At 35.9% G+C, this 21243-nt stretch overlaps 1 pseudogene across 1 annotated transcript; it reads left to right on the plus strand.

The window, feature by feature from the left end:
- The first annotated feature begins 6144 nt into the window (after positions 1 to 6144).
- LOC101023848 lies at positions 6145 to 12443 on the plus strand (annotated as a pseudogene). Its single transcript, XR_004184511.1, has 3 exons — positions 6145 to 6162; positions 9518 to 11225; positions 12269 to 12443. The product of XR_004184511.1 is annotated as a caspase-3-like (transcript).
- Positions 12444 to 21243: the final 8800 nt, after the last annotated feature.

Genomic DNA, 21243 nt, shown 5'->3' on the forward strand with positions numbered 1-21243 from the left:
TTAAATCATATTGTCAGTTCCCTTACAATTTCCATGGTTAGTTTGTGTTAGCTATCTAAATATAATAAAATGAAATAAATTTAGAAAATAATACCACTGCTAGGTGCAGTGGTTCATGCCTGTAATCCCTACACTTTGGAAGGCTGAGGTGGTCGTATCACTTGAGCTCAGGAGTTCAAGACCAGCCTGGGCACCATGGCAAGACCACATCTCTAGAAAAAACACAAAAATTAGCCAGGCGTGGTGGTGCATACCTGTAGTCCCAGCTACTTGGGAGGCTGAGGTGGGAGGATGACTTTAGCCTGGGAGGTGGAGTTTGCAGTGAGCCGAGATAGTGCTACTGGACTCCAACCTGGCTGAGAGAGTGAGACCCTGTCTGGAAAAAAAAAAAAAAGAAGAAAACTACTTATATAATTACTTATATATATTATTATAATATACATTCAAACATTTTATTACAAACATTGTAAGAAAGAGCTGCTACTAAAATAATTATCTAAAAAGAATTACCCTGATTCTAAAGCAAAAAAAGACACATCAGGAAAACAAAACTACAGAGCAACACATCTATAAATATTGATGCAAAAATCTGCACAAAATACTAGCAAACTAAATCCACGTCAAAGGATTATACAGCATGACCAAGTGGGATTCATTCCTGGACTGCAACAATAGTTCAACATACTAAAACTAATCAGTGTAATATGAACCATAACCAAAATGAAGACAACAAGTAAATATTGTTATTCATTTAAAAAAGCATTTGACAAAATTTAATTCCCTTGTATTTAAAAATTTAAAAATCTAAGAATAGAAGGAAACTACTTCAGCATAACAAAGGCTATATATGAAAAGCTTAGAGTTAACATCATACTCAGTGAGGAGAAACTGAAAGCGTTTTTCCTGACATCAGGAAAAATGCAAAGCTGCCCACTTTTGCCACTTCTACTCAACACAGTATTGGAAGACCTAATCAGAGAAGTTAGACAAGAAAAATAAATAAAAGGTATCTAAATTGGAAGGAAGAATAAGATTATATCATAAGGTGACATAGTCTTACATGTGGAGCACCCTAAAAATACAACACACACATAATAAAACCTGATAGAACTAACAAATAAGTTCAGTAAACTTTCAAGACACAAAATTAACATGCAAAAATTCAATTAAATTCATATACACCAAAAAGGAACAATATCAAAAGGAAATTAAGAAAACAATTCCATTTCAATGGTATCGAAAAGAATACTCAGGAATAAACTTAGCCAAGAAGTCAAAAGACTGTATACTGAAAATTACAAAACAATTCTGAAAAAAATTAAAGAAGGTGTAAATAAATGGAAAGATATCCACAGGAAACTTCTCCAGGCAGCCTTGAACCAACCCAGTTCTTCCACTATTCTCACTTGTAGTTCTCAAGAATAACTGTAGAATATACTGGGATGCAACACACGAATAGAGGAGGAAGTGACTGGAATAGTACAGGCCCTGTTCCAGCCTCCTCTAGAAACAGGATGTCCTTCAATGTTTTAGCCTCGCAAATTCTATTACCCTTAGAGTGTAAAGCCAGAGATGAACTACTCTTCTGGGCCTCTCAGCTGCGGTACAAAAGGATTATGTTCTGACAAGATTCCATCTTACCCTAGGTGGCTTTCCTGAGCCTTGGAGGCTGGGTTGTAATGAATCCTAGGCTTCTGTTGTCCCTTCCTGCCTATTTGTAAGTAATAATAAGCCTGCCTTATGTAACTTGTTATGTGTATGAGTGTTCTGTCTCACTGGACTCAGACAAGTTGGTTACAAGTGCATAGTGAATTCACTTCACAATATCAGTATTTATGGATTGGCCAACAGTATTTTTGAGGTGTCAATAATACCCAAAGTGATCTATAGATTCAGTACAATCCCTATGAAAATCTCAATGATGTTTGTGGCAGAAATAGAAAAATTCATCCTAAAATTCATGTAAAATTTCAAGGTACTCTGAATAGTCAAAACAGTCTTCAAAAAGAACAAAGTTGAAGGCATCACATTTCCTGATTCAAAACTTACAAAGCTACAGTAATCAAAACAAGGTGGTACTGGCATCATGACAGACATATAGACCAAAGGAAAAGAAGAGAGAGTTGAGGAATAAGCTCTCACACAGATGGGCAAATGATTTCCAACAAGGGTGCCAAGACCATTTAATGGGATAAGGGCAATCTTTCAACAAATGATATTGGGAAAACTAGATACTCACATGTGAAATAATGAAGTTGAACCCTTACCCCTATATAAAATTAAAATGTAACACCATATAAAACAAACTAACTAAATACAAGAGCTACAATGGTAAAACTTCAAAGAAAACAGGGGAAAGTTTCATGACATTAGATTTGGCTATGATATATATATTTTTGGATTGCACCAAAAGCACAGGCAACGACGACAAAACATAGATAAATTGTATTTCATAAAAATTTTTGTCTATCAGAGAACACTATCAGATTTTTTTTCCTGTGGAATGAGAAAAACATATTTACAACTCATAGCTGATAAAGAGTTAATCTCTAGAATATATAAAGAACTCTTACAAATCTACAAAAAAATCCCAAGCAACCCAGTTGAGAAATAGGATTTTAGACATTTCTCCAAAGAAGACATACAGATGACCAATAAGCACATGAAAAGATGCTCAACAACACTAATGATTAAGTAAATGCAGGTCAAAACGACAATGAGATACCACTTCATACCCTTTAAGGTAGCTCTTATCAAAACAAAATGAAACAAACAAACAAAAACCCAGAAAATACGAAGCGTGGGTAAGGAAGTGGGAAAATTAGAACACTTGCACATTACTGGTGGGAATGTAAAATGGTGCAGCCACTTTGGAAAATAAACAATCAAAAATGGAATGTTGATATGTTTAATATGATAGTTCTTTAAAAATTAAACATGAAATGGTAACATGATGCAGCAATCCCACTGTGGGTATGTACTCAAAAGAAATAAAAGCAGGAATTAGAACACATATTCTCACACAGATGTTCCTAGCTGCGCTATTTACAACAGCCAAAAAGTGGAAACAACCCAAATATCTATTGATGGATGAGTGGATAAGCAGATGTGGTATTATATACAATGGAATATTATACAACTTTAAAAAGGAATGAAATCCTGACACATACTACAGTGTGGATGAACTTGGAGGACACTATGCTGAATGAAATAAGCCAGATGCAAAAGGACAATTTTGTATGTATGTGATTCCATTTAGATGTGGTATCTAGAGTAGTCAAACCTTACAGACAGAAAATGGGTGGTGGCCAGGAGTTGGAGGGAAGGAGGAATGAGGAGTTATTGTTTAATGACTACAATGTTTCAGTTTGGGGAGTCGAGAAAGTTCTGGAAATGGATGATGGTGGTGGCTGCACAACAATGCAAATGTACTTGATGCTACTGAACCATACATCTACAAATGATTAAAATGGCAAATTTCATGTTCTGTATAATTTACCATAACTTTAAACCTGTTCCCCCTGCCCCCGCCAGCAATTTGCTCCATATACCTTCAAAATAGCTGGAGGTATCTTCTGATCACAAGTAGAGCTTAAAATACTCCCTTAACACAGCATTTTATCAATAATTAATTTAGTACATTTTTCTCATAATAGTACTGTTTGAGGCTGCAAAATAAAGCACCCCCTGTTACCTTCTGGACAAAGTTTTTGTTAATGACTGCTCTGTTTCTATCACCTGTCAGAGCTTCCATTAATGGCTCCTTTATTTCAAAAGTCCAGATAATACCACGGAAGCAGGCTGCTGGTGTCATTCAGTTCCTTCAGTTTAGAATTTTTTTCTGAAGAAAATAAAAATTTTCAACAAACCACTGTCTCACATTAGGAAAAACTGTCACCAGCAGTGGAGCAAGGGATTGTGAAACTTAAAAACATAAAAAAAAGAAGTCGTGCAATTTGAATTTTGCATCAAGATGGCTTTCATACTTAAAAAAAAATTCTGGTGGCATTCTAAATTTGACAGTTTTAAGAATTCTATTGGAATGGTTTTTATCATTCATCACTCACACGTGTCATATAATTCTGACAACTCATTTCAGAACATGTTTCCATTCCAGTACAAAGAAGTACCTAGTATTGCTATTTTCTCACTGCGTTTGTGTTTTTTAAAGTTATTTCCTCTCTTTCTTCCTTCGCTCCCTCCATCCCTTTTTACTGCCTGCCTGCAATTTTCTTTCTTTAAAAAATAAGACAGGCATAGTTTGCACAGCAAAAGATTACATTTAACCAAATAAAGTGTTTTAGGACATTATAATAACGGAATTTTAAAGTGGAGTAGATTATCATTTTTAAAAGATTATCATTTTTTCTATATAATTACTGTACTATGCATTTTACTCTACAAATACTGTATCAAAATATTCAATGAACTGTTAAGAGAGAAATTATGTTGCCAAGCTCTGAAAATATGAAATTGTAACATTTTAAAATGACATTTAATTTTGTTTTAAAGATTGTACATGACCCATACAAGTGTATTTGTTATTTTAAAAAGTAATAGAAATTATAATTAACTCTTTAAAATATATCAGCCTCTCTGTAATTTTTTAAAGTTTTACTTTAAGTTCTGGGATACACGTGCAGAACGGGCAGGTTTGTTACATAGGTATACACATGCCATGGTGGTTTCCTGCACCCATCAACCTGTCATTTACATTAGGTATTTCTCCCAATGCTATCCCTGCCCTAGCCCCCCAACCACCAACAGGACCCGGTGTGTGATGTTTACCTCCCTGTGTCCATGTGTTCTGACTGTTCAACTCCCACTTATGAGTGAGAACATGCAGTGTTTGGTTTTCTGATCTGGAGAAATAGAAATGCTTTTACACTGTTGGCGGGAGTGTAAATTAGTTCAACCATTGTGGAAGACAGTATGGCGATTCTCAAGGATCTAGAACCAGAAATACCATTTGACCCAGCAATCCCACTACTGGGTATATACCCAAAGGATTATTAATCATTCTACTATAAAGACACATGCACAAGTAAGTTTATTGCGGCACTGTTCACAATAGCAAAGACTTGGAACTAACCCAAATGCCCATCAATGATAGACTGGATAAAGAAAATGTGGCACATATACACCATGGAATACTATGCAGCCATAAAAAAGAATGAGTTTATGACCTTTGCAGGGACATGGATGAAACTGGAAACCATCATTCTCAGCAAAATATTTTTGGGTTTTTTGGCCTTAAAAACATTATTTTTTCTTTTTCTCCAAGGTTCTTTGTTTAGTTGAGAGAATTGTGTTTAGCCATAAGATTGGCTATAAAATTTTAATTTTAATGTATACTCCAAAGGAGTATTTTACTATTTATAAATTTAAAGAGTCAGTTAAAGACTTTAATTTTACCCATTGAAAATAATATGCCTTTTAATTATCTTCCTAGGAGAGAAAATGAAATAGTGCTTAAAATTAAATGTACAATTTGAAGAAAATAGATTTTATATTAATCTCCAAACCTCCATGTGTTACCACCAGGATTATTTAAATAATAAATTTATGAAGTTTTCAACTAATACCATCCTTGGTTTGATTCTGATGTTAGTGTCCATCATTTATAAAAATGCTATTCATGTTGTCTTTACGAATGAAGCAAAAATTCCTTGAGCTTCTCTGGAAAGTTAGCATGAGTTGGTCGTTTTCTGTTTCTGCAATTGTGTATATTTAGCATATGGGATTCTTTATTTGAAACTGCATTTAGAATAAAAAAAATTAATTAACATTGAATTGTTTCCAAACCTTACTAGGTTTTTTTAAAAATCACAGTTGATTACATTGGCTCAATTGTAATTGCATCTTTTTTTACTCCAATGTACAAGAACTTTCTGTTCTCCTACTGTTTACAATAGTAATGCCACAGGAGCAAAGATTGCAGGTACATCATGCCTGTTTCTGTTGTCGCCACCTATTTGGCTGGGGAGATAGGGAGAAACAGTTGATGGTTCTGAAACCTCTCCTGAGACTGTGTGAGGTAAAAAGGTATGGCTTTGCACATCCTGGGACTAGGAAGAGTTTTATCTTTTCCTAATCTCTTCTATCTCAGGCTGCTTTTGGAAAAATTTTTCTTAGAGTATAAACATGGGGCAGACTAATGTGGTAACACATAAAATTGTCTGTGAGACACTTTAGTTTAAGAACATTCAAGTAATAGACAATCATTCTGCCCCTTGCTAGACCATTCTAAAAAAAAAAAAAAAAAAAAAAAAAAAAAAGTCCAAGTAAAAAATCTCCTGCCCTACAAATGCCAACTTTCCTCTTTTATTTTCTGAAATCTCTGAGGATGGTGCGAGAATGCTGATGGGGCAGGTTAGCTCTGAGTTTTAGAATGATACTCAGATGAAGCTAAATTCTATGAGTTCTTGTTACCTTTTACTCTTCCTGTGACACAGGAGGCATATTCAACACAGTCATCTTATAAATGTGGTGTTATAGCATTTACACAGGAAGATTATCAGAAAAATTATTTAAAGTTTATGTCCCATATGAGGAAGATGAGTATGACATTTTTGAACACATATGCATACAGATTTGAAATCCACAGGAAAAAAGCAAATGTCGGTTCATTTTATTACTGACCCTTCTTGTCATTTCATGTAAGTAATTTCTCTAATTTGTGCCTCAATTTTCTCTCCTGACAAATCATGATAATTATATAAAGAGGTAAGCCTTCTTAAGTTAACACTCTTAAGATATCGATTTGGGAATTTACCAGTTTTGAAAAACTTGGACAAGTTAGATAACTTTTTTGAGTTTTATCATTTTTTAAGCTGAAAATACTTACATTATAAAAATAAAAAAATTTGGGAGATGTTCTATTGTGATTGTCATAAAATAAGTTGTCAGGGGATGGTAATTTTCATTATTTTTCCCATTACACATTTTTAGTGGTCTCAAGAAAACACATGAGGCTATAATATATATTAATCTACTTGGAGAAACAGAATTAATATTGGACTGATGTATCAATAATGAAAACTGAGATGTATTTAAATTAATTTAGATATATATAGATGTCATGACTACTCTTATTGAAAACAAGCAACTAAACCAAAAATTGATCAGCATAGCATTTTTAGCTGTATTAATGTTGAAAGAATACAAACAAGAAAACCAAATCATGTGAAAAGGCGAGTTAGCTCAGCAACTGAGTGTATATTAGTATGGTTTCATTGTATAGATTCTAAAAGTACTAATAATTAGCTGATCACCACCATTTTCAGTGTAAAGACATCTCCTTAATATTAAAAATATTCACTGACTTATATACAATATGGTAGTTTTAGGATTTATTAATTGAGAAAATACACAGTAACAAAAAACAAATGAGGGTTCCATTTCACTTTTCAGTGAGTTTGCATTTTAATTATTTTGTCATAGGAGTATATGCAAAAGTTGTATATCCAAGTCTGTCTTCACTTAGACTGGGGCTCATTGTTGAACATATCTAAATTCTACAAGTTAGAGGCAAAATAAGGCGAGAACTGTTTTTGCTAATTTTTGTACAAATGTAAACCTATTTTTTCCATAGTGCATACAAAGTCATGGAGGGAGACTTGAGGTTTAAAATGCAATAAATTATCATTCATTTCTTCATTCATTCTTTCAAAAACTTCTCCAGTGAACCTGTGTTATGAGCCAAGGGGCTGGGGATACAAAAGTGAATTAAGACAAAGATGCTATCCTCATGCTATTGCGACTTACAGTTTTGTGGGCAAGAAACACAACAAACAAACATTTTATAACAGAATTTTGCAATAATAGTGACATAAGGGTAAGGGGCAAGAGAGTGAGGGAGTGTGTGAGTGTGTGTATGTGTGTGTATGTTATGTACCTGTGAGAGAGAGAATGTATCAAGGAAAGTCTGAGAAGATTATTAACATTTGAGCAGGCTAACATGCATATATTTGGGGAAAGGTATTTCTGGTAGTGGAAATAACATGTCCTAAAACAGTAAAGAAATTGTCATGTTAGAGCAACACAAAGAGGACAAACTAGGCTACAGAGGGTAACCAAGGAAGGATGTTAGGAGCTGAGGTCAGAGATTTAGGTGGGGTTTCATCATCTAGGACCTTGCAGGGCATGACCACTATCAGACAAGTTTGCCTCAGAGGTAAAAGCAATTATGACAACTCTTGAAAAGTAAGATTTTTGCTGCCTAATGTTTCCCCACAAGTTTGGCAAAAATTAATACAGCTTTCTAATGTCTGAATTCATATTTATATCTAGGAAGCTATGTGTTATTCTTTTTTTCATATGCAGTTAGAGAAATGATCTCTTTCTGTTTTTGATGCCCCTTAGAACTTATTATTAATAATTCTGTATTAGTGGTGGGCAGGGAAAATAGCTTCCTATTTTATAAAACTCAGACTTCTGGGGCACTTGGAACTGGAGTTTATCTTTACTTTTGGTTCCAGTTTCTAGAACCTCAAATTTCTTGTTAGTAAGGGGTCCTTTCTTCCACAATCTGAGAAAAAATTAATTAAACATGGGTACTGAGTCATCGTTGTTTATGAAGAATGGAATTATATCTGGGTGAGATGGAAAGGTAGATGGTTAGATTATGACTTTTGTGTAGTGTGAATTTTTACAAAGAACTGCATTCTTTTCCATTTAGAAAAAGAGAAACTTGTAGTTCCTTATCATTTCAACATTTTCCCTTCTCCTCTCTACAGGCACACTTTATCTACTTCTGTGGTTTTAATGTAAAAACCTAAATGTCCTGTTCTGCCATTTCTTTTGAGGCCCAGAGTCTTTTGTCTAATTAACTACTGAATATTCTGCAGACAGTTAAAACGTAGGGTATCTAAAATCAAAGTCACCAATTTTCTGTCTCAGACCAGCTTCTTCTGCATATTCCCAGTCATAGCTGATGGCATCCCATTCCGCCTATTCTCCCAAGTTAGAATTCTGAATCATCTTTGCTCTGTCTTTTTTCTTTCTCCCTCATCCTCAGGTCACAGCACATTGTTCTACTGTAAGGATATTTCTTAAATAGTACCATTTACTACTGCCTCTTACCTAAACTTGTGCAATAGCTTCCTGTCAGTTTCTTCAAATCTGTTCGTCTCCCATTATACTTCCTAGTATGCTTATAAAAATACAGTATGTAAATGACTTTTACTTGTTCCCTACTGTCTGTAAGACATACAAAAATTACTCAGCATGCCATGCAAATCTACTTACAATCTTTTAAGTTTGATATCTGGCCTCATAATCTAAGGTCTGACTGCAACAAAATACTTGTCGTTCTTCAAATATTTGCTCATGCTTTTCCCTCCTATGGTAATGTTACCTTCACTGTCTAAGACACACATAGATCTTTCATTTTCTGGTAAATAAGCTGTCTCACATTGTTCAATATTAAGTGTTGATTTCTTTGTGAGTTCTTGCTGTTCTCATGGTTGCTCCTCTTCGTATTTCTAAGAATTCTCTTGGCAGACGCGGATTGTAGCGGGTGGCTGCTGCTGTAAGGTGGTTGTGGAAGTTAATAAAGGTCTCCATAGAGAACACTGAAAACTCAGTGGATTCAAAATCCATTAAAAGTTTGGAACCAAAGATCATACATGGAAGCAAATCAGTGGACTCTGGAATATCCCTGGACAACAGTTATAAAATAGATTATCCTGAGACGGGTTTATGTATAATAATTAATAATAAGAATTTTCATAAAAGCACTGGAATGACATCTCGGTCTGGTGCAGATGTTGATGCAGCAAACCTCAGGGAAACATTCATAAACTTGAAATATGAAGTCAGGAATAAAAACGATCTTACACGTGAAGAAATTGTGGAATTGATGCGCAATGTTTCTAGAGAAGATCACAGCAAAAGGCGCAGTTTTGTTTGTGTGCTTCTGAGCCATAGTGAAGAAGGAATAAGTTTTGGAACAAATGAACCTGTTGACCTGAAAAAAATAACAAGCTTTTTCAGAGGGGATTGTTGTAGAAGTCTAACTGGAAAACCCAAACTTTTCATTATTCAGGCCTGCTGTGGTACAGAACTGGACTGTGGCATTGAGACAGACAGTGGTGTTGAGGATGACATGGCGTGTCATAAAATACCAGTGGAGGCCGACTTCTTGTATGCATACTCCACATCACTTGGTTATTATTCTTGGTGAAATTCAAAGGATGACTGCCGATTCATCCAGTCACTTTGTGCCATGCTGAAACAGTACGCCGACAAGCTTGAATTTATGCACATTCTTACCCGGGTTAACCGAAAGGTGGCAACAGAATTTGAGTCCTTTTCCCTTGATGCTACTTTTCATGCAAAGAAACAGATTCCATGTATTGTTTCCATGCTCACAAAAGAACTGTATTTTTATCACTAAAGAAATGGTTGGTTGGTGGTTGTTTTTAGTTTGTATGCCAGGTGAGAAGACGGTGTATTTGATACTGTATTTCCCTCTCATTTTGACCTAGTCTCATGCCGCAGAGGGTACTTTGAGTCATACTCCTTCCATCAGGTGGAACCACTGTGAAGCTACCTCAAACTTACAGCCAGGTAGTTGCAATTGAATTAAATTAGGAATAAATAAAAATGGACACTGGTGCAGTCATTATGAGAGGCAATGATTGTTAATTTACAGCTTTCATGATTAGCAAGTCACAGTGATGCTGTGCTATGAATTTTCAAGTAATCGTGAAAAAGTTAAACACTGAAGTAATGAATTTTTATGATATTCCCCCCACTTAAGACTGTGTATTCTAGTTTTGTCAAACTATAGAAATGAAGATGTGGAAGAACTTAGGCATCTATGGGCATGGTCAAAGGCTCAAACCTTTTTTTTAGTATTGATATACAAAGATGACCTAACCGCAATTTGGGACCATTTATCTGGGATTATGGTTTTGTGATGTCTGTCCTGAACCCTTTTGTTGTAATAATAATAATAATAATAATAATAATGTTTAATATTGAGAAAGAAACTAAGTATTTTATGTGAGAGGAAGTATGAGCAAACTTAACTCTTTTAAGGCTAAAACATAACATTCATAGAGGGGTGGACTTTTAACTGTAAGGTGCTGCAATACAGCTGATCTACCAGCATAAATACCTTCTGATTTGTCCCTACGCAGATCGATTGAGGTTCACATACCAGCAATATATCTGAAGAGCTGTTATATAAAAAGCCCAAACTGTTGACTATTAGCCAGGTAATGTGAATAAATTCTATAGGAACATAAGAAAATACAACTTAAATAATAAAAAGTGGAATATAAGGAAAGCAATACATGGATGGGCTGAGCTGCCTCTAATTTGAGGGCAGATGGTTTGATCTTGAGCAGAGACATGACTTGGCCTGTTCCGTGAAGGCAGAGCCACGGACCATGGTTTCAGGAAGGGCCTGCAGCCCGCTTCTCCATACACACTGGTGTGTGTGGACGATGCTGCCAGGGCACCATTCCCAAGTAAGAAAGTGAAGCAAATCAGAAACTTGTGAAGTGGAAATGTTCTAAATGTGGTGAATTACAATAAAAATCATAGTACTCTTTGTAGCACAATTCTTAAGCATGTTATTTTCTGTTGAAGTTTACAATCAAAGGAAAATAGTATGTTTTATACTGTTTACCGAAAGAAAAAGACCATGGCATATAGGACTCTAGATGGCATCCAGCCACAGACCAGAGCTGAGCACCCAGCCTGGGAGGCAAGCTCCAGGCCTCAGAAGGTGCTGAGCCATCACTCACCGAGTCTCACTGGCTTTCAGTCTGACATTTCACGGGAGATTTCTTGTTGCTCAAAAAATGTCTTCTTTTGAGAAATGTCTGTTCATATCTTTTGCCCACTTTTTGATGGGGTTGTTTGTTTGATGGGTGCTGATGAGTTGATGGGTGCAGCACACCAACATGGCACAAGTATACATATGTAACAAACCTGCACGTTATGCACATGTACCCTAGAACTTAAAATATAATAATAATTTTTAAAAAATGAACTTGCATTTGTCAATGACAGTTTGGTTTTTTTCTTACTAGATGTGTAACTTTTCTAAATACACATAGCATGTAATGGTATCTTAAAGTGTGTTCCTGTGTGACAATTTTGTACAAATTTTTTATGTTCCATTTTTATTTCAAAATATACATCCAAACTTAAAATTAAAAAAAAAAAAAGAATTATCTCTTCCCTGTCCCTTTCCCTATCTCACATTTTGTTATTATTAGCTGACAATATGTTCATCTCTTTTATAATACAGGAACAGCCTAAGAGCAGGAGCTGTTAATATGTCTATCTCATTTATCTTCATGTCTACAATACACACCACAGTGTCTACCTTACAGCATGGGTTCAATTAATGTTTAGTGACATTAAAAAAGGAGGAGGAAAAGAAGAAGAAAAATGCAAATAAACCTGGGAGAGAACACAGTGTCTAAAATGTTACTGTGAGTATTTTTGGATCCTTTATTGAGAATATTAGGTTATGTAGTAAAGAAATTTTGTATTTGATCTCTTACAACACAAAAGCCCTAGTAGTCAAATACCAGAGAGAAAGGGTTTTATACACAGTTGTAAAAAGGGCACAGAGAATACTGGTTTGAAAAGTTGTATATAAACAGCTCCTTCTTCATCATATTGCCCAGTAATGATTATTACTTCAAAGGTTAGTCTGGATAATATTGCTTGAAATCAGTTGTGTTCACCTTAGCACATGATCAGAACAGCCTGTGATTATTACGTTAATTCTGAAACCCAAACCCCTCTGTTTAAGTGTGAAGAAACTGAGACACAGAGGAGTTGTGAGGCATGTCTGTGTTTCTTATTATGAATATAATTTGATTCTGTGCAAAGCCTAGAGACTTCCAACCCCAATCATCTTTTATATCTCCTTTTAGGGAAGATTGCAAATTCCTAAACCCTTAACATGGGATATATAACAATAAATTTAACACAATTGATTTCATAGGTTAAATTTCCCTCAATTGGGATGCAAAGTTGTACAACTCACTTGGACTAAATCAAGATCTGCAATCTTTTATGAATGTCCATGTGTCCTATTCTTTAATTCTCCTCTAGTCTTCTCCATCATGAAATAGCAATTCCCCGATTCTAGTTGCTCGGTCCAAAAATCTTAAATGTAACCTTGATTTTTCTTTTTCCTCTTACATTCTACATCAGATCCATCTGCAAATCCTGATAAGCCTCCATTCAAGACATATTCAGAATCTTACACTTTCTAATTATTGCACAGCAACTACTTTGTCCTAGGTACTTTCATCTCTTGTCTATAATATTTACCATATTTTCTTGTCTCCTTATTTCAGCTCTTGCCTGAACATAGCCCAATCTTATAATACTAGAATAATCCTATGAAAACATCAATTATATTATGTCATTCCTCTGTTTAATCCCTCCAATGGCGTCCATTTCACTGTGAAACCAAGCCAAAGTCCTTACAAATGGCCCTCAAGGTTTTACATGATTTGCCTTCCTCCCTCGAGTTCTCTGATCTCCCACTATTTTCCACCTTGCTTACTCTATTCTGGCCACACCAGCCTCCTTGCTTTGAATTGTGGACACTCTCCTACCTGAGTATTTTGCCCTTGCTGTTCTTTCCCTGTAGCTTTCTTCCAAGGAATTCCACGTGGCTCATTGCCTTATCCCCCTTCAGCTTTTTCTTCAAATGTTATCTTTGCAGTGAGGACTTCCCAGGATATACTGATACTGTAACTTCCTCTCAGACCACAGGTATCCCTTATCTCCCTTACCTGTTCAATTTTTCTCCTTGTGGCTTATTACCATGAAATATGTATTTTCCTGATTTTTTCCTCTTAATTGTCTATCTCCCTCCAACTCCAAAGATAAGAACCACAAGGACAAGGATTTATGTATGTTTTGTTTACTTACAAATTCTTAACATTCACAGTCGAATTCTACCAGAGGTACAAAGAGGAGCTGGTACCATTCCTTCTGAAACTATTTCAATCAACAGAAAAAGAGAGAATCCTCCCTAACTCATTTTATTAGGCTAGCATCATCCTGATACCAAAGCCTGGTAAAGACACACACACACACACACACACACACACACACACACACACACACACAAAAAAAGAGAATTTTAGGCCAATATCCCTGATGAATATCAATGCAAAAATCCTCAATAAAATACTGGCAAACTGAATCCAGCACCATATCAAAAAGCTTATCCACCACGATCAAGTTTGTTTCATCCCTGGGATGCAAGGCTGGTTTAACATACTCAAATTAATAAATGTAATCCATCACATAAACAGAACCAAAGACAAAAACCACATGATTATCTCAATAGATGCAGAAAAGGCCTTCAACAAAATTCAACAGCTTTTCATGTTAAAAACTCTCAATAAACTAGGTATTGATGGAATGTATCTCAAAATAGTAAGAGCTATTTATGACAAACCCACAGCCAATATCATACTGAATGGGCAAAAACTGGAAGCATTCCCTTTGAGAACTGGCACAAGACAAGGATGCCCTCTCTCACCACTCCTATTCAACATAGTGTTGGAAGTTCTGGCTAGAGCAATCAGGCAAGAGAATGAAATAAAGGGTATTCAATTAGTAAAAGAAGAAGTCAAATTGTCCCTGTTTGCAGATGACATGATTTTATATTTAGAAAATCCCACCATCTCAGCCCAAAATCTCCTTAACCTGATAAGCAACTTCAGCAAAGTCTCAGGATGCAAAATCAATGGGCAAAAATCACAAGCATTCGTATACATCAATAATATATAAACAGAGAGCCAAATCATGAGTGAACTCCCATTCACAATTGCTTCAAAGAGAATAAAATACCTAGGAATCCAACTTACAAGGGATGTGATGTGAAGGACCTCTTCAAGGAGAACTACAAACCACTGCTCACAAAATAAAAGAAGACACAAACAAATGGAAGAACATTCCATGCTCATGGACAGGAAGAATCAATATCGTGAAAATGGCCATACTGCCCAAGGTAATTTATAGATTCAATGCCATCCCCATCAAGCTACCACTGACTTTCTTCACAGAATTGGAAAAACTACTTTGAAGTTCATATGGAACCAAAAAAGAGCCCACATTGCCAAGACAATCCTAAGCAAAAAGAACAAAGCTGGAGGCATCATGGTATCTGACTTCAAACTATACCACAAGGCTATAGTAACCAAAACAGCATGGTACTGGTACCAAAACAAATATATAGACCAATGGAATAGAACAGAGCCCTCAGAAATAACACCACATATCTACAACCATCAGATCTTTGACAAACCTGACAAAAACAAGAAATGGGGAAAGGATTCCCTATTTAATAAATGGTGTTGGGAAAACCAGCTAGCTATATATAGAATGCTGAAACTGGATCCCTGTCTTACACCATATAGAAAAATTAACTCAAGTGGATTAAAGACTTAAATGTAAGACCTAACACCATAAAAACTCAAGAAGAAAACCTAGGCAATACCATTCAGGACATAGGCGTGGGCAAAGACTTCATGACTAAAACACCAAAAGCAATGGCAACAAAAGTCAAAATTGACAGGTGGGATCTAATTAAACTAAAGAGCTTCTGCACAGCCAAAGAAACTATCATCAGCGTGAACAGGCAACCTACAGAATGGGAGAAACTTTTTGCAATCTACCCATCTGACAAATGGCTAATATCCAGAATCTACAAAGAACTTAAACAAGTTGACAAGAAAAAAACAAAAAACAAAACCAAACAATCCCATCAAAAAGTGGCAAAGGATATGAACAGACACTTTTCAAAAGCAGACATTTACATGGCAACAGACATATGCAAAAATGCTCATCATCACTGCTCATCAGAGAAATGCAAATCAAAACCACAATGAGATACCATCTCACACCAGTTAGAATGGTGATCATTAAAAAGTCAGGAAACAACAGGTACTGGAGAGGATGTGGAGAAATAGGAACACTTTAACACTGTTGGTGGGAGTGTCAATTAGTTCAACCATTGTGGAAGACAGTGTGGCGATTCTGCAAGGATCTAGAACTAGAAATGCCATTCGACCCAGCAATCCCATTACTGGGCATATACCCAAAGGATTATAAATCATTCTACGATAAAGACACAAGTACATGTATGTTCATTGTGGCACTGTTCACAGTAGCAAACACTTGGAACCAGTCCAAATGTCCATCAATGATAGACTAGATTAAGAAAATGTGGCACATATACACCATGGAATACTATGCCACCATAAAAAAGGATGAGTTCATGTTCTTTGCAGGGACATGGATGAAGCTGGAAACCATCATTCTGAGCAAACTATCACAAAGATAGAAAACCAGACACTGCATGTTCTCACTCATAGGTGGGAGCTGAACAATGGGAACACATGGACACAGGGAGGGGAACATTCCATATTAGGGCCAGTCGGGAGGGTGGGGGTGGTGGAGGGATAGCATTAGGAGAAATACCTTATGTAAATGATGAGTTGATGGGTGCAGCACACCAACATGGCACATGTATACCTATGTAACAAAGCTGCATGTTGTGCACATGTACCCTAGAATTTAAAGTGCAATAAAATTAAAAAAAAGAAAAAACAAAAAAGTTTTGTGTATCTTGGCCTTGCTCATATATACAACTTCTGTTGAAAACACCCTCTCTTGGATCACCAAAGTGTCCTCTTAACTACTTGAAATCATTAGGTTTTATATTAAACATAGGCTGACCTACTTATTAGAACATAATAATAACGCAAGAGTGAATACTGTTTAAAATGTAATGCAATTACTAAAAATATAATTTAAAAAATGGAGGGATCACATGTTCATGGATGACCTGGTTTATTAATGCTAGGCCATTATTTGTAAGAGCTGTGACTATATGTAATAATTAGTCTCATAGAAGAAAGAAGCCTATTGCTTCTTGTCTCCCATGGCACCATGGTTGTGTTTTCTAGGAAGTCTGAGGCAGCAGGATACTCAATCCCATGCCTGTCCTTTTAAATCAGTTAACATGGATTGGTGACCTTTCTTTTTGTCCTTTAACTAGACAGGAACACCTCAGTTTCTCAGAATCAGTAGAATGTTGAACATATTCACTAACCTATATGGTTCTCTGCCATCAGTCTCGTGCCCTGTCTAAAGTGTTGAAAGGCTATATTGCTTCAGCCTTGAGTTAAAGATCTTATTTTTTTGAAGTCTGGCCTACAGAGGCTGGGAGATATTAAATCTGTTTTTTTCATGCCATGCTGTTGTGTAAAAATCCACGCACTGAAAAGTCAAATATCTTGCTCTTTGTTTCATGTTTAAAATTACATGTTTTTAAATAAGATTATAACATGATGTTCAGGTAAATCTAATATATGGAGGAAGACAGAATCAATAGGACCACAGGGAAGGGAATCTGGTGACTTGATGATACTGAAAACTTTTGGCTCCAACAGTGTGCCCACTTTGGGACTTTTTAGTCATATGAAGTCAGAAAAAGCTCCTGCTTTGTTTAAGTCATTTGGAATTAAGTTTTCTGAGTTTTACAACAAAAGAGCATTAATATATCTATGTAGTTAATTAGGAGCTTACATTAAAGAAGATATTTTGAAATTGGACACTGTGATGGGTAAGATTAAAATTCACATTTATAGGCTATCTATTACAGATCTTGGATTTGGCAGGAATATATTAAAAGCAAGTTATGTTCTAGGTATTGGTGACATCAAAAGGAAAATAGAACATCATATCGTTCCTTTCAGAGATAAAGCAGAAAAACCTGGAGTACTACAGCAAGAAGAAACTACTTATTCTTACTATGCTATCTGATAGGGACTCTGATATGGTTTTGTTCTGTGCTCCCACCCAAATCTCATCTAGAATTGTAATGCCATTGTGTTGAGAGGGGAACCTGTAATTCCCAGGTGTCGAGGAAGGGAAGTGATTGGATTATGGAGCAGCTTCCCCTTTGCTGTTTACATGATAGTGGGTGAATTACCATGAGAGCTGATGATTTAATAAATGGTAGTTTTCCCTACATGCTCTCACTCTCCGCTGGCACTTTGTGAAGGTACCTGTCTCTCATTCTGCAATGATTGTACGTTTTCTGAGCCCTTTCCAACCATGAGGAACTTTGAGTCAATTAAATCTCTTTTCTTTGTAAATTACCCAGACTTGGTTACTTCTTTATAAAAGAAGTGTGAGAAAGGACTAATATAGACTCCCAAATTGTTGCATTGGGAACTATTGGGAAGGGGAAAAGGTTGGGAATAGGGTTTATAGACAATTTATGAAAGATCATAATATTTCCAGTTAAATGCTTTATTCTATAGGAAAGACAATGTTTTGGAGGATTTTTAAGCAGAAGAGAAACACATAATAAGTATGAGCCAGGAAGAATAGTTTGGTAGCAGTGTACATGATGAACTGAATTTGTGGAGATAAGACATTCATAATTAGTAGACAGGGATTACAATTTAATGAGATTTGCAGATGGCTCTCAGATTCCTACAAACCCAATCTTTTCCCTTGGTGTTTCAGGAATTTGTAATAGGTCATGGTTTTCAAGTATTTTCCCTTAAGTCATATTTTATTAAAAACTTCCAATGTAATCATACATTAGAAAATAATGCCTTCATTAGAAAATAATATCTTCATGTAGTCTAAGCAGTATAATAATGATGTCTAATGTTTGCACAGTGTTTACCATCACAAAATGTTCAGAAACATAATGTTGTGACATTACAAGATTCTGAAGTAATAGGGCAGGAATTTTTATTTTCTCACTTAGAAAACTATGACTCAGAGAGTTAAGCGATTATATTATATGATGTGTGAATTCACATAATGGAAACAGATATAGATCGTTATTCTCTAGAGCTTTTTATTTATTCATGTGATATCACAGGAGGCAGAACTGGGCTAGTGCCTACTTTTTTCCAACAAACAAAACTGAAATTAATTTAGTTTTTCACCTACTTTATCACCTGGACTCAGTGACCTGAAAGTATACCAAAATCAAAGTCTTTTTCTTTTTCTTTTTTTCTTTTTTTTTAGAGACAGGGTCTTGCTTTGTTACCCAGGCTGGAGTGCAGTGGCATGATCTCGGCTCACTGCAGCCTTGACTTTCCAGGCTCAAGTGATCCTCCCATCTCAGCCTCCTGAGTAGCTGGGGCTGTAGCTGTCCACCATCATGCCTGGCTAATTTTATTATTATTATTGTTCTTAGTAGAGATGAGGTATCACTATGTTACCCAGACTTGTCTTGAAATCGTGGGCTCAAGTGATCCTCCCAGTTTGGCCTTCCAAACTGCTGACTCTGCCCTGTTAACCTTGACTTTAAGATTGTTATCCCTGACAGCTGCTGTTCAATAAAATATTTGGCAAGTCAGCACCCTAGCTCATCACTTCAAGTTGCCAATAAAGATCATAAACTGAATTTGCATCCCTGTTAGTAATATCACCTCCAGTAAATGGAGATCTCCATTTTAGAAGATAACGTAAAATCTACCCACATTGTTTTAATATATTGAGACCAGTATCTTCTATGAAGTCTAATCAGCATTTACAAGACATACTAGAGTGTCAATACATATTCAATATATTTTTAAATGAAAGACTATATTTTGTTTGCCAGAGCTAGGCATAATCTGCTGGTTCTCCAGTCTCTGTTCAATTATAAATATAAATTTTGTGTATCAATGTCCATAGTTGCCTTTTAATTTCTGTGTTTTTGTTACAGGACTGCCAGGTTTGTATGCTCATTGTGCAGCAATGGACCAATACACTGAGGCAGCAGGGTTTACAGCCGAGAATGAGTTTAATAATCACAAGGTCTTTGACCTAGGAAATGAGAGGAAATCTCAAGCCACAAATTTGCTTCATGAAGTGGTCCTTTAAGGGGATTGTGGAGGATAAGAAGATGAAAAATTTGGATTGTTGATTGGTCAGGTTAAGAGAGATGTAATCATCAGGATGTAGAAACTGCATTCCTCCATGAGTCAGCTTCTTGCCAGGTCCTTCAGAGCAGCTGGCATCACTAGTTTTGTTGGTATGTGGAACCTAAAAAATAAATTCAAAAGCAAAGCTTATCATCTCACAATGCCTTAGATTTTATCTGTGGAGCAGAAACGGAACAAAGAGTCTTGTGACAAGGGTTACCTTATACTGGGATAGTAAGCAGTGACCAGCTACAAGGAAGAGGACCAAAGGGCAAACTGGCTTAATGATTAGTCCTGATTGTGCTACAAGCTTAGGTGAGCTTTATTTTTTTCCTTATTCAACTTTGGCAGCACCACTGGTGTAGTGGTATCATGCAAGAGTCTCTTAATTTTACAAAGTTATCTTGGGGATGGTTTCATTCTTGTTGATCAAATGTATTGTGGTATGTTCTTTCAATTAAGTTTTTAGATATTTCTACTTTGTCTTTCAAATTTACATGCACCAAGCATTTAGGATATCAACTTACTATATTGAAATAAAAAACACTGTATTGAGTGAGAACATGGCATTCAACTAAACTTTTATGATTCCTTGTAATTATTATGTTTCAAAGGGAAGTTGGCTCTTATTCCTTCCTCCCATAGAGCTGATGTTTCATGTTTACCAAAAGAGCACAGATGACAACTATTCTCTTCTTTGTTTTTGGTAGATTGAAGAGCAGCTAGTGTTCTTTCACAAGCACTTTTAGCAGGAAATACGTTAAGGATTTCTTTGGCAATATGAATAACTTCTTATAATGTCAGTCCTACAAAATATAGCCCTGTGGGAATTATTGTTGTTTTCATTCTTTATTTCCTGATTTTTCTATTCATTAAATTATTACTCAATAGCTAATGTCAAGCGGAGTACTGGGTGCAGGATACTAAACAGAGGACTGGCTAAACACACACTAAGCTTAATAATGAATAAATATATACTTAAGGAAGTATAGGGAAAGCCCAAAAGACAATCTTTTAAAGGACTGGAACTTCATAAGGAAATAGGTAATGAAGGCAGATATGATTATAGTGGATACATAAGAAATAATGGTATTCAATAGTAAGTTCTTGGTATGATCACTGAAACTGGAGTTAGAGAAACTGGGTTTAGGATCAATGTTAGACTTGTAACTCCTACTAATGATCTCTGCAACCTCTTCTGTTGGAGTTCCAGTGTTTCTGTCTCTCAGAGTGAAGGGGCATGGAAATTCAGAAGGACTTCTAAGCTCTGAGATAACATACTTGCAGGGTGAGTACACCCAAAACA

This window comes from Papio anubis, chromosome 6 (assembly GCF_008728515.1).
Source record: "Papio anubis isolate 15944 chromosome 6, Panubis1.0, whole genome shotgun sequence".
In the NCBI taxonomy this organism is placed as follows: Eukaryota; Metazoa; Chordata; class Mammalia; order Primates; family Cercopithecidae; genus Papio; species Papio anubis.